The 13,886-nt window shown below is 42.3% G+C and overlaps 1 long non-coding RNA gene across 1 annotated transcript; it reads left to right on the top strand.

Moving 5' to 3' along the window:
* Positions 1-12,060: 12,060 nt before the first annotated feature.
* On the top strand, positions 12,061-13,466 carry LOC106498791 (uncharacterized). Its single transcript, XR_001295044.1, has 3 exons — positions 12,061-12,118; positions 12,832-12,946; positions 13,331-13,466. It is a non-coding gene; the product is annotated as an uncharacterized lncRNA (long non-coding RNA).
* Positions 13,467-13,886: the final 420 nt, after the last annotated feature.

Genomic DNA, 13,886 nt, shown 5'->3' with positions numbered 1-13,886 from the left:
TGGTTGTTTCCTGTAGTATCTTTGAAGCTTAAATTGTGAAAGCCTTTCCTTAGCTGTTTTCCATTGTTGTACAGTTGTGCACAGATATTTGTTGAGCTTATGTATTCAGAGATCTTTTGATCCCAAAAGAAGTAAAAGTCTAAGGAAAAAACAAGGAAGAACAATGAAAATGTTAATCAGCTACATTGTAAAAAGGTTGATGATTAAGCTAATAAGCTACAGTGAATGAATTCATTTATGTGCTTTATGAAAGATCTTGTCTACTAGCATTAATATTTTTAGGTATATGGAGATGAAAGGGGAGGGTCTCGTGTTCATTCTAAAAGACAGTTGGCATAAGAAGGACCATGGTTTTCAGTCTTTGATATATCAGAATAAAGAATGTGGTTAGTGCAAAGAGGCTGTTCTCTGCTGAAAAGTTAATTACATAATATTATTCAAAATTCTGACTATCCTCTCACTTAACAGTTTTTCTTCTAGGAGGTTTAAGTCTTCATATTAAATACTTATATGGTTGGTGAAACCAAAGCCCCACTTCACTGATGTTGTCCATCTCCAGAACGTTTCATACATTACTAGCTAATGATAAGAAATGCTGCACAGTGCAATAAGGTGACATGGATATTTAATTGAGGAAGCGCATCCCTGTAAAAGCAGTAACTGCACACTTCATTCAAAGCTCCTATAAAATCATGTTTACAAGCATCAAGCTTGTCTCTTTTGGTAAGTTTTTCTAGAAACCTTACTGCTAGTTAGTCTGCTACAGGTATGATTAATGAGAAAGATGACAAAACTTGTATATGCTTGAGCTGAATCCTGTTACATATCCATTGCTTCTCATTCATTTGGAAGTAGCTTCAAATAGGAACCGTCCAGGCCTTGTTCTGTGCTAAAAATATCAGCACATAAATGTGTGTTAGATATCTGTGTGATTTGGTGCAGAAGGACCACACCAGTAGCATCAGCCTAGCTAGGTCTGTTACTTAAAGGAAGAGATCAGTGCTGCTAGCAGCCTTGGTTTCTCTAACAAACCAGTAAGAACTAAGTGAACAGGGCGAATAAAGGATGGCCTCACTAGCTGGCCTCTGAGAAGTGAAGAGATCCTACCCTGAGGCATGGGGCGAGCCTGGGCCCCCATAGAGAAGCAGGGTGGCACTGCTGTAAATGGTTGTCCCAAGCTCAAAACTTGGTGGAAGTCGAGATCCTGGAGCTGCTTCCTGGCCTGGGCTGATGGGGCCTTCAGACCACCAGCAGTATTTGGCCACTGTGAAAAGCAGCAGCTTTTAAACCAGTCTCTTACCCTGCTTGCAAGCAGTCAGTGGGAGTGGGAATGCCTGCTGAGTTCCTGAAGGCACTGAATGGAGCTGCTTTCTCAAATATGGCAATGTGACCATGCACGAAAAAAAAAAGAAAACTTTTTGACATGCTGCCCTATTTCCAGAAATCTGAATTTATTTTCTCCCCCAAGACTTCCCTGTAAAGTGAAACTCTGGCCCAGCTGAATTCAGTGGGAGTTATCCTATTGACCTCAATAAAACTGGGATTTTCTTTTGCAGCATTTGTGTGATTATTCCCTAAAAACAACATAGAACTGGCACAAAAAAGGAAGTTAATTCTGAAATTACACAGTAATCAGATTATCTAAAACATAGGTAGAAACCTTTCTAGTAAATCTTACTAAAACTCCTGCTCATCAGGAGATTTTATATGCCCCACCCCAAAGCCTTCCTGAATTCTAATACTAATATGAAATATTTTATCCTGAGCCATGAATCTATAGGCAGAACAATAAATCTGTATGAGGCTTTATGTAGGTTTTTACACCCTGCATTTTGGAATTCATAGCACACAAGGTATGTGGTACGAATAAAGTATTTTTCAAATTAGAAGGTGTGTTTAAATTGCACATAGTCTGTTCAGAATGAATGAAAAATAAAAACAGCTATTTTGCCTGAGGGCATTGTTATTTTGAAAGAGCTTCTTGAAGTCTGCTGAACTTGGATAGCATCAGAAAAGCATTTATATTAAGCCTTTAATTGTATCATTTTAAAATTAACTTTCTAATTGTTTTCTATAGATAACAGTAACATAGCTGGCCTTCAGAGGATCCTCCATCTTGGTCCAGTGGGGTTTGCATTTGAACAGATACTGGCAAATGCAATTTTCTAGATCTCATTTTAAAGCTTCATAGACAGGTTAAGTGCTGCTCGGGGATCATCAGCATTTCAAGAACAACCATCGCTATTTTCCGTTCTAACAACAAACAAGGACTTGCATGAGAAGATTTCTTCTACGCAATGCTATGGGTAAGTACAGGGGAGGGGTTTCCATCCCCCTGAGGGTGAAACACCTTGTGTTATCTCATGCTAGCAGCAACCACTTGCTGAATGTCATGTGTAGCAATTTAGCAGCCACAGAGAATGGGAAGACATAAAATGCAGTAGGAGGCCAATGCGTGAAGGCGCCAGCGGAAACCCCTGGATGCAGGGCTGTTGCAGGTAAGCTGATCTCATAAGCTGAAGAATGGGGATTCTGTAATGTAGCACTCTCAGTGACAGAAGGTTATAGCCAGGCTGCTGAATGGCACACGACTGTGATTTTCACAATCCTATTTTGCATTTTGTTATTACTCTGAGAGGATCTCCTGCTGTTCTCTACCCTGGGCTGCCCATTTTTACTCTGTGCCAGAGGTCTCCGCCTGCTCCAAGCCCAGCCCCACATGCTGGGACTGTGGGTCCTGGGGGAAAGGACTGGCTGGGTGAGGGTGGGACATCCCGATGCAGTTGGCAAGCTGTTTGCATGCTGTCCTGTGTGTGCTGAATGCTGACCCAGCATGGCAGGAGGAAGCAGGACAACTGTGTGTCTATATGTATATATTTTAATGTTCCCAGTTCCTCCAGCCAATTGTACTAAAGAGGGAAAACTAACAGCATTTGTTCACTTTTTTTGTGAAGGGCATGAGGACTGTGATTCTGCAAAGGCTAATTCATGCTTCTATCTTTAACATGTGAACAGTCCCAGTGGCCTCGGGGAGGTGGTGGGGGACAGGACTCATGTTTACCTTAAAACCATACATGGAAACATTTGCTTTCTTCTCTAATGCCTTGTTCTTCTTAGGAAGTTGCAATGCAATAAAATAAATTCCTGCAGAGCTGGAACTCTACATGCTTGGCTAGTTTCTGTAGTGAGACTTTTGTGAATAAAAAATAGGTAAAGGAACTGTATTTAGAGTGCAAATATTAAACTATGTGGAACTTGAAGAGTGAGACATGGGGATAGTATGGTTTAAAGGCACTTTCAGATGCCAGGGTATTGCCCTTTGCTTGCAGTCCTGAGCTAAGGTATGACACGTTCTTATTTCTCTTCTTACCCATCAGGGCATGCTAGTAGGGGTACTCACATCAGACACCATTAGTGCATAGGGACAACTGATGCAGAGGGGAGAGAAATGAAGGTCAGAGATTTGGAATATGGAGGAAAAATATCTAACCAGAAATAACAGTTCTCATCAGGCACGGACAATAGACAATAAACTGGCTTCAGGAGAACAATTCAAGCATCATGGGAGGCAAATCACCAGACATAAGGTAAGAGTCAACTATTTAAATGGAAGAGTTGCTCATGCTTGAAACCTTCCTTGACCCTACAAGGGGAGAAGTTGTTTTGCTGCCTTAAAGACCATATATATTTTTGTCTTTTTTTTTCCATGCTTCATGTAGTAGTTTCTTTGCAATATATGCCATGTAAGCAATTTTTCCTCTTCAGTACCAGAGTATGAGTAAGCTGGCTGACCCTGCTAGGAAAGTAATTTTCAAATGTAGCCTGTAATTGTCGGTCTGTGGCTAGTAAGTATCTAACGGTTTCAAACACTGCCCCTCACCCCTCTACACACAGCCATTGATGGCTTGCAGATGATGGCAAAGAACTAGCAGGCACAGTTGGGAGAGAGAGCTTTCCCTGCACCCTGGCTGAGTTTCCAAGGATGGCAGTAGTGGAGTGGTGTGTTCACTTATCAAATACTAGTACCAATTTGATCTGGGTCAGGCATGGGCATGCCACGATTGCCTTTCTTTTGAATTAGCTGGGGCGCGCAAGATGGCCTTTGTGAGTCCTGTGATTTCTGTGTCACCTCTCTGCCAGCTGAGGGGCAATGGATGATCCCAGATCCCAGAAGTCTGCCGATGTTTTGAGCAAATATGAACTGACAGAGTGAGTTCATACTGGGTCAGCATTTCACTGCATTTCTGAACTGGTATGAGGAGCCTTAAAAATTACTGAAGTATAGCTTGAGATATTTGAAAGTGAGGGTTCCCTCCAGCTCACAGTAGTCATTTTTGTTCCCATTTTACAAGCAGATCTCCCCAACAGAGCTGACAGGAAGATTCAAGCACTGCCTTAGCTCTAGCACATCCTCATTTGCAGGTGGTGGGGAGATAGCATTAACACTTGTGATGGGCAGTAATTCACCCCAGCCTCGCAGCCAGGATCAGAGCTGACTGCCCAGGGAGACACCCATATATCCTGTGCTGTATTGCCCTGAGTGGTCACAGTGATCGTAGGTGTCACTAGCTCTGGGCTACTGGGGAAAAGGCAGAGGCTTAAAAACTGAAAATTGTAGCTCAGGGATTGCGGAATGGTGAGTAAAATCAGATGAAAGATGGTAGTCTTGTTCTCATTCCTTTACCCCTTCCTAACATTTTTCAATAATGCACTTGGCACTGACAGGTTTGTGGTCACTGGCTGAAGGTGGATTTTCATGTAATGAAATATATGACAACCCACACTAGCAGGGCTGAGAGCAAACACCTACTATTTCCCAGCAGGGAAAGCTGGCATTGGCATTCAGCACTCCATGTCTGCCTTTGTAAAAAAAAAAGGAGAGATTTTTTTCAGCACCACCAAAGAAGTGAGATGATCTGAACTAAAGCTTGGAATGAAATGTCATGAGAGTGACTTGATCTAGGAAGCAGGCTAACAGAATGAATTTTTTAAAAAATGCGACACAGGAAGGAACTAGCATGCTAGGTTGCAGTAGGAATGATGAATTAATAAGGATAGTCTCTCCATAATTTCAGTGAGCTGGGACAGGCAGGTAGGAGAGTGGAAGATGTGCACAGAAAAAGCAATACCCATGTCAGCCAAGATCAGGACACTTACAAGGAAAAAAGTCAGCTAAGTTAAGGGAAAAAATCTACTAACCTTGGCTTCTGCCATTTGTTGTGCTGCTCAAGTGATTGTGTAGATGACTCACTTTTGCTGAGCTCTTGTTAGGACACCATAGTTATAGAAACGAATTACTGCAGAAGGCCAGAATGAGATTTTTCAAAGGTCATTATCAGAACTAGTTTCTCATCAATACACTACTTGACTGGAGGAAAAGACTCAGACTTGCAGGGCTTTGATTGCTGAGGGGGAAGCTTTTAACTGCTTCCTGCTGTTCTGTCATTTTGTGCTAACCCCAAATGGCCCTGTTAAACTGATGTCTGTTTCCCATTCACTGCCCACAAATCACTCTTCTCCAGTTAATATTGGAAACATTTGCACATGATGGGAACTAGAGTGGCTAAACAGTAAATCTCAAAGCCAGTAAAGAACTCAAAGCTTTTACCTAGTGATCTAGGTGCTGATTTTTTTCCCCAATACTTCATAATATTCAGTTGTGAACTTTATTAAAAAATACAGATCCTCATGTCTGCATTAAGAAAGCCGTCACGTGAATGCTATGCCCAAACAGTTCAGTGTGACTTAGTCCAATTTTTTGTAATAGCTGATTTCTTGTAGATAACTGGAGAAAAACCAAAGGCTAAGAGGAATGCAGCTGCTTAGACAATGGGGCATCATCACCGACGCTGTGGGACACTGAATATTGTTGCTGTGGGGCTAGGTCAGCAATGAAAGAAGCACAACAGCTCTGGTTTCGTAGGACAGCGATCCTATGAGGGAGTCAGGAAGCTATTTGGTCTGAAGGGTTAGCCAGCAGCTGAGACCTAGAAAGGTTTTTTTCATTTCAGTGAGTGTCTGGATTTGTAGTCTTGTAGATAGGGACACACATATACTCTTGTGTCCAGAGCTGGTTGTGCCTCAGCTTCTTCCATCGACAGCATTTTACTTAAGTTCACTTTCACTATCAGATGAAGCTAAAAGATGCTAGATTCTGCACTGGGGCGATATGTGGTCTGGTCCCCTTTCATGCCTGCTCTGCTGCAGACATCTCCCACTTGCAGATACTGCTGGACATCTGGACAGTAAATCCTAAAAGAAGCCTAGGTAAGCCTGAGCTCATCTGTCCACACTCTAGGACCTCGCTAACAACGGTCTCAAAGTGCTTCAGCGTGAATGGAGAGGACAGAGCGGGCACCTTGCAGTCTATGGGGTTCACGTGAGCAAACAAAAAAAAATGACCCTTCCTCCACCGGCCTGCAAACAGTGCTGTTGCCTTCACTTCTCCACATCTCTGTTTCTCCCACTGCAAAAGTGGGAGGATGAAATTGAGCGCCTCTGCAAAGTGTTTTGATATCTGCTGATCAAAAATTCTCCGTAGGCGTCAGTTATCAGGACAAGCGTAGTAAAGCCTGGCTTTCCTCAGGCAGTCCAGAATGCAGGCACGCTCCATCACTGAAAGATTTCCAGTACCTTTAAATGTCACTAAACTGAGAAAAATACCACTACTGAAAATCAGGATGAAAGTGGCCTCAGATGTAAATCCTTTCTAAAATCTTTGTAATCCTCAACTGCCTTAGTTCTAACAGTTCTATAAAAATGAACTGCCAGCCAAAAAGGTAAATAAAAATGCAAAATATCCCCAAAGCAAACATGTTACTGGCTTTTAAAACAAGTCCATTTAAATAATGTAAAAATATATTAAAGAAATGGAATCTCCTCAGGTTTATGTTTAAAGATGAATTAATGCAAATATCACAGGTTTATCCTGCACTGTTCCTTTGAGATGATTCACAGGGGAAGCAATTTGTTTCTTTTTAACGAAGACAAGAAGCTTTGAAGTTGGTGAGTTTTCTGTCTCTGCAAGTAGCCCATTTAATCTTGAGGAAAAGCATCAAATTTAAGTTGGAGTGAGTTGCTAACTACAAGTGAGTCTGTGCATTATTTAAAGCTCTGGCAAGAAGAGATCTTCAACAAGCTACCAACCAGCAATACGAAGGACATTGGAAGAGGCATAGAGAACTTCTGGATTATTTTTTTATCAGCTATTAATGGTACACAGGCAGCCCTGCAGAGAGAGTGTCACAAAAAGGGCCTCCATTATGGTTTTTTTTAATGATTGCTACAAAGCTAAGGGCTCTCATCATTTGCCTTATGGTGGGAGTAGGTGAGGATGATTTCAGTGAGGATTGGTTGCTGGGAAAGCCACTGAGAGAGGCTTTTTTCCTTGCTACAATCTCCATAGTGATAGGGATGTTCACACACTCCTGCTCTGCTGGTACAACTTACTGCTCCCTTGGCTGTGCTCATGCATGTATTTCTGGGGCTGCACTGTGACCAGATTAGGGTCCTAATGACCTAGGTTTGCTTTCAGCTTGGAACATTTTGCTGATTTGATGTGCAGGACTCCCCTATGAACAGTTTTGCTGGCACAGCTGAGTAGGCAATGAATTGTGACTGGTTGGGTACTGCTTCTTACAGATAGTTTTCCTACATAGGAAATTTTAAAACCTGTTGCCTGAAACTACAGCCATGGAATTCATGGCAGAATCCACCTTCATCCCAGAATTGTTCTTCAGAACCCAATTGTTCCACTCTTTAATTGTAAATCAGACCCTCGTCTATCAATCAGCACAGCTCCCCTGAGCTGAATTACATCAGCTCTACATGGTGTCAGCTTTTAGCCTGAAGACACCAGCCTTCCGGTATCAGCTGCAAAGAAAATCCCTTCAGTGTGAATGGCCTACAGAGCAATTCAGGGAGGTCAGTAAACATCTGAAGATAGCTCAAAACAATAGCCAGAGGGGAAATATAAACTGTTAACTACAAATGGATTTGCACTGAAATCTACTGATGCAGAATTCGTAGCCAACATGAATTAATTGCTCCTGATCATTTCCTACAGGAACTCTGGCTTCTCCCTGCTTCCCCTAATGACTTCTACTCGACAGCTATGCATTTGCAAAGCGAACTGTGGTAGTCGAGTAGACATTAACATTTTGGAACAATGCTAAAAAATAGTGAATTGAATTGCCTTTGAAATTTTAAAAGTGCTGCTGGTTTATACTGACTTAAACTTGTGATGTTTTATGGGCTACACTGAATCATCTCATTATCACCCATGTACAAGGGAGAAGTATTAGCCCTATTTTACAAATGGAGAAATGAGGCACAGAACATCTGAGACAGTCCTGGAAATAACTTCAATACATAATGCAATCTTAGTCACAAGAAGCACTGACCTTTTTATTTTCCTTGTATCAGCTGCTACACCTCAAATTGGTTTTCCTGGCGTGCCACAGAATTTAGGTCAAGTTCCCAGTGGGGACTAGGCAGAGAGATGTGCAATATTTCTCCTGGTATGTACCAACTGCTTTGCAGGAGAGGAGAGCGAGAGGAGAGGTTGGTGCTGCTGTTTCAGAAGACGTCGCCCCTGCTCCTCCTCAGAAGGGTGAGCAGAGGGCTGTAGCCGAGTTAATGGCCTCTGCAAATGCACTATAAAGGCGGTTTATGTAATGACCTGGAATTTATATCTTCACTCAGGAAACAGGAGTTGGTGGTTATTTTAATGACCAGCATGTAGCATAAATACTATATCAAGCTAAATTCTTTCCTCCAATAGTCCACACAAATGCTGGTGAAGTCAAGGAGAACTGGGCTGGTATCCAAGGACAGAAGCTAGTTGCTTGTGTACATTGAAAGCATTAGGAATGAGACATGAGAACAGAAGAGTAAATAAACCTATTTACCATGTGGAGAAGAGCTGCCTTACAGAGAGTTAGCTGCAAAATGGCTAGGTAAGGGCTGCAGTCAGTTGCGTCTCCCAAAATCACAAGCTCGGCTGCCTTCTTTCCCCTCATCAACGAGGCAGCCCTGGGAAATACCTTAAAAGGACAGCTCTGCAGTAAGGAACCCTAGTCCAAAGTACCTTGTCAATAAGGTCTTTTTTTGTCTGAAGAGCCAAAGGTATGAATAGTGATAGTCATGTAACAAATTGCAGTAAGAACAAAATAACTTCTGTAAGAATGTTATTATTTTTATGCTTCTGTGATTGAAAAGAACCAGGATTAAAGAGTTCATAATGCTTACTGGAGAAGCTTCTAAAATGAATCAGAAGGAAATGAGGTAAAAAGAGACATTTTACTGACACTTGTATTTTCTCTCCTTTCTTAAAGCCTGCCTTGCAGTATAAGCCTATGTAAGCAGCTGGCTGAGCAGAGCAAACTGACTCTAAGCTCTGACTTTGCTTTTGCTTCTGCTTCTTTAGTAACACTAGCTTTCAGTGCTACCGCAAGAAGACCAGTTGGATTCAGGACTGAATTTTGGTAAGCTACAAAGAAAATTGTCGCCTGGCTGTGAAGCCTGCAAAGGTGAAGAGGGGAAAGCAGGGAATTTCAGCAGTTCTACATTTGGGCACAGAATATGAGGGAAAAACAAAGGCAGGCTCTTTTCAGATTAATTGCACTGAATCAATGCAGAAGAAAATCACCTGCAAACAGAATTAGGTTGAGGAAGGTGCAGAATATTACACATAATCTTATATTCCAGAAGTAGGGTAGCAGACATGGAGTAAATTATGGGGCTGGGTCAGGACTGAAAACAGTCTATAAAGCCTTAGATCATAGGATCTAATGCAAACTGTCATCAGTGACTGAAGGCTGTTTCAGGTTAGAAATCTGTGCAGCATGAGTTTGGTGGTGGCAGTTCACTCTTCAATAGTTAGGGAGCCATTGTAACAACAGTATAAACTAGGCAGATCCCCAGGAAAAAGTGAGTGGGAAAAGAGCTCATTTCTCTTGCCAGAAGAGATCTCTCAAAAAGTGAGATTATGGGAGTTGGTGGAAAAGAGAGCAAAACAGAGTCACAGCTGGGTGCAGGGCCTTGTTAGCTAAAACAGCACCTCCTATAAGTAAGGCCTTCATATCAGAATTAAAAAAAAGTCAGATCTACATCTTAATAAGTGATTTCCAAAGGAGGTATGTGGCAGTAAGAGTTCAACAGAGCAGGGAGGCCCTGCTGGCCCAAGTGGCTGTAAGCCAGGAGTGGGGGACTGTGGGTCTGCGTTTCTGCTGGAGAGTTATAAATAAAGGAATGCTATGAAAAAGAAGATGTAAGCCGTGAAATGGTCAGATTATGTTTAATATTTCTTAGGATTTAAAGCTGATCACAAACTAAGTTTACACTCACTATTCCTCCTCCCACCCCACACCTCCAGGATCTTCTAATTTATAGCCTACCAGATTCCCGTGCTTTTCGTGAGCATGATGTACGTACGTGAATGGAGCAGTCTAATATCTCAGTAGCTCCAGAAGCCTGACAGTGTTTTAACACTGCCTCTCACTCCAATAAATCAAAGCTTTCAGATCCACAGACTGCATATCCAGTAAAAGTCCTATGGTAGGGAACGGCTGCCGTTTATGCGTTTTTACAGCCGTGAATCTCCTGGATGGCATTCCTGCTGACTGGAATGCCTTGCAGCAGTTATATAATTGCAACTAAAAATTTCACTGGTTCGTCAAATTACTGAACCAGAAGGGTTTGCTTACTAAAGAACCTGAGGGAAGAAATTGGAAGGGAGAAATCAAGGCGAGAGGCTGTATAAACTGTTGGGCTGTGATCAGCATTTTGATTTTTAAGAATTTGTCAAAGGCGGGGGGGGGAGGGAGCAAGTTGTGTGGAGAGAGTTTGGTGAATAATTAACCATGTATAATTTAGTCAATGACTTTCGCTGATTGGGGATTATCTCCAAATGGATAGTGTCTGTGTTAAATGCTATTCAACAGCTCTTTTTTGTGAATAATTTTTGGGTTGTAGCTTTATCCTGAGAAGTTCATTTAGGTATCTGATAATTAAATACTGAGAAAGAAGTGAGAGTACTAGCACACAAAAAAGTAATCATGCAAATGGTGAGCATACAGTCTCATTGACTTCTCAAAGGATTAGTTGGGGAAAGCTTGTTTGATTTGATCTTTCATCATTGTCTGGGTTCCACAGAGGTCACTTTAAATCCTGAGAGCGATGAAATTTAAGGCATTCGGAGGGCATTACCCAGTCCTATCATATATTTCTCTTGGATAAGCTCAGCTTTTGGGGATCTGAATATCTGTCTGCCTGCACATGATTATGTGTATGAAAACACTTGTCTGCCAATCTTGTGTGGACAACTAGGCCTATTTCATTGACTTATGACTGCTGTTACTCTTATCTCTCTCCCATCCCTTTGTTACCCTGATGTGCTCCTTCTGGATTGCATTAGAGTTTATTCCAAAAGGGCAAGTTTCCCCTTAAATATTGGCAGTGGAGCCTAAACATCATTTTCCAGTTTAAAAGATCACAATAACAATCCTCAGTATTAACTTCCAAGACTTTGAGGAAGAAACTGCTGTTATTTTTTTTTTTTTTTAATCTCCTCTCCTTGTGCAACCTTGGGCAGGTCAATTGCTTAGAGAATTCTTGGTGTCCCTGTTTTACAGCTAAAGCCTTTATGGATGATTAAAAAAATTCATTCATGGCCATGAGACTGTCTCAGACAACTGCAGTTGAATGTTTTTTGTTTTTTTTTTTTAAAGGGGGGAGGGGGGCGTGGCAGGACACAATAAGTGTGTGGGTTTTTTGTTTTTGTTTTTTTGCCATGTAGCTTCCTCGTGCTGAGTTCATACTCTAAGTAGCACAACTGGCTTTTCAGAAAACCATGTGCTCTGCTCAGCTTCTGTGCATGTGTTTGAAGCAGATTGCTAATACTTTTTGTTGTTGTTTTGGGTTTTTTTGTTTCAATGCTTTCTGTTACTAGACCTTGCTCATGACAGTTTCCTCGCTTGGAATTTGAGGTGGAAATATCCAGCCAAAAAGATCAGAGTGGAGAGAGACAAAAATCAGCAGCACAAATCGGGCTGTTCATGAAGAGCCTGAAATAACTGGAGGCAGCTGACCCCTTTTTTTCTATTGCTGAAATACATAGGTACTTTTAATAACTCTTTAAACCTCAACTCTTTCAGCTCTTCCTAATAACCTTCATAATCCTCACCTAGGATTGCCGGGGAGAGATTTGTGGCTGCAGTGTGTATGACATGGAGAAAAGGAAAGCTGCTTGACAGCGTGTCAAAGGCTTGTGCCTCTGAAGTTTTATGCAGCCGCTGTTGAATCTTTCATGCTTGAAACAATGATGAAAAGTCAGCTATAAAACCAAATTATATCAGGGTTTTTTTTCCCCTTTGGAAAACATGCCCCAGCCTAGCACAGTTCACTTACCAACTTCAAGTGCTCTATCAGGATTTAAAAAGCATAGAACTGGAGGGTGAATGTATTTTGTACTTCACAGGTGCATGATGGGAGGGGGAAGGGAGAGAATGCTAAAAAGTAAAAATCAAGCAGGTCAGTGCCCAAATACTACATTTTGATTATCTGTATAAAAAAAACATATGTAATGTAATGCAGCTGCTTTCTGGATTTCCAAGGGGAATACTCCATGTCAAGCAGCTGAAACGGAACCTAAATGTTACTGATGACTTTAGCTCCCCAGCAATAGAGGTTTAGCTCCCAGGTAACTTTTCTAGTTATAAATAAAATGATCCTTAAAGACAGATGCTGAGAAACAGGAGTTTGGGAGTGACTTTGCTTGTCTTCTCTATCACAATCTAGTTTTAATTAATATCTTGTTAACTGCTTCTACAGCTGCTCTTTTTTCCTATGCAAAAGCCTCCAGGATGTGCCAAAGGAAAGGACTTGGTGGAAAGCAAGAGGAAACTGAGGGTTAAGTTATTAGCATCATCTCTGTCATGCATGTAAGGTAAGCACATGTGAGAGAGGCTGCATGTAGCTGCCACTGCCGGCAGAGCCCAGTAAGCGTGCAGAGCATGTGCACCCAGTCTGTGTGGCTGCATGTCTGTGGGCACCGTGGGCTGTGCTATGGGGGCTGCTGGATGGGTCCCATGAAAGAAGAGACCTCCTGACTGGAGGAGGGGGGGAGGCAGATCAGTGCTTCAGTTGTGACCAGCTGGCATCAGCCTGCTGCTGCTGGGCAGAAAAGCTGAATTGGTCACACCTCTCTGCTGCTTGATGCTCCATACCTGCACTGCTCGCGTCGTGGGCTCACAGGAGAGAAGCCTTCTCACCAGTCACAGCAATATATGCACCGGGAGCTTATGCAAACAACATCCATTTTGCATTGCAGGTTGGTGGTGTTGCTGGAGGGACCCAGAAGCGATGCAGCCCTGCTGCTAGGCTCCTCAGATGTGAAGGACAAGTCCTGTCCGCACAGTGCCCTCAGTGGGCCTGCCACAATGTCTCCTTCCCTCCCCCGGGCAAGGACTGGCCAGCCAGGAGCTGATGGGAATCACTCTCCTCTCCAGAGCTCTCTCTTGTGCTCACTGCTGAATATTTGCTGATCTCCTCATCTGTTTCCTTAGCAAAGTTGTGTTCTAATATCCTGATTATAATTTGAAGCTGATTAACATACATACACAGTCAGCCTCAAACGTATGGGACCCTTTCAAAGATTATGTTAATTCTGAGGAGATGCTACTCGGCAATTAGTCACAAAGATGTTCCTCACTGCCTCTGCTCCCCTTCCCATTGCTGCTGCCTTGTTTTCTGCACCATGCATCTCTGGCACAAAAGTTGGTGATCAGACCAAAGAAAAAGGGGAATACAAACTAGCAAGAAAAGGTTATAAAGATAAATGGTACCACTTGAATGTGATACACTTGTGATTGTGCTGCATAGTAGTA

This window comes from Apteryx mantelli, chromosome 3 (assembly GCF_036417845.1).
Source record: "Apteryx mantelli isolate bAptMan1 chromosome 3, bAptMan1.hap1, whole genome shotgun sequence".
In the NCBI taxonomy this organism is placed as follows: Eukaryota; Metazoa; Chordata; class Aves; order Apterygiformes; family Apterygidae; genus Apteryx; species Apteryx mantelli.
Note: the sequence above shows the minus strand (reverse complement) of the source record. Positions and strands in the feature narration are given on the sequence as shown.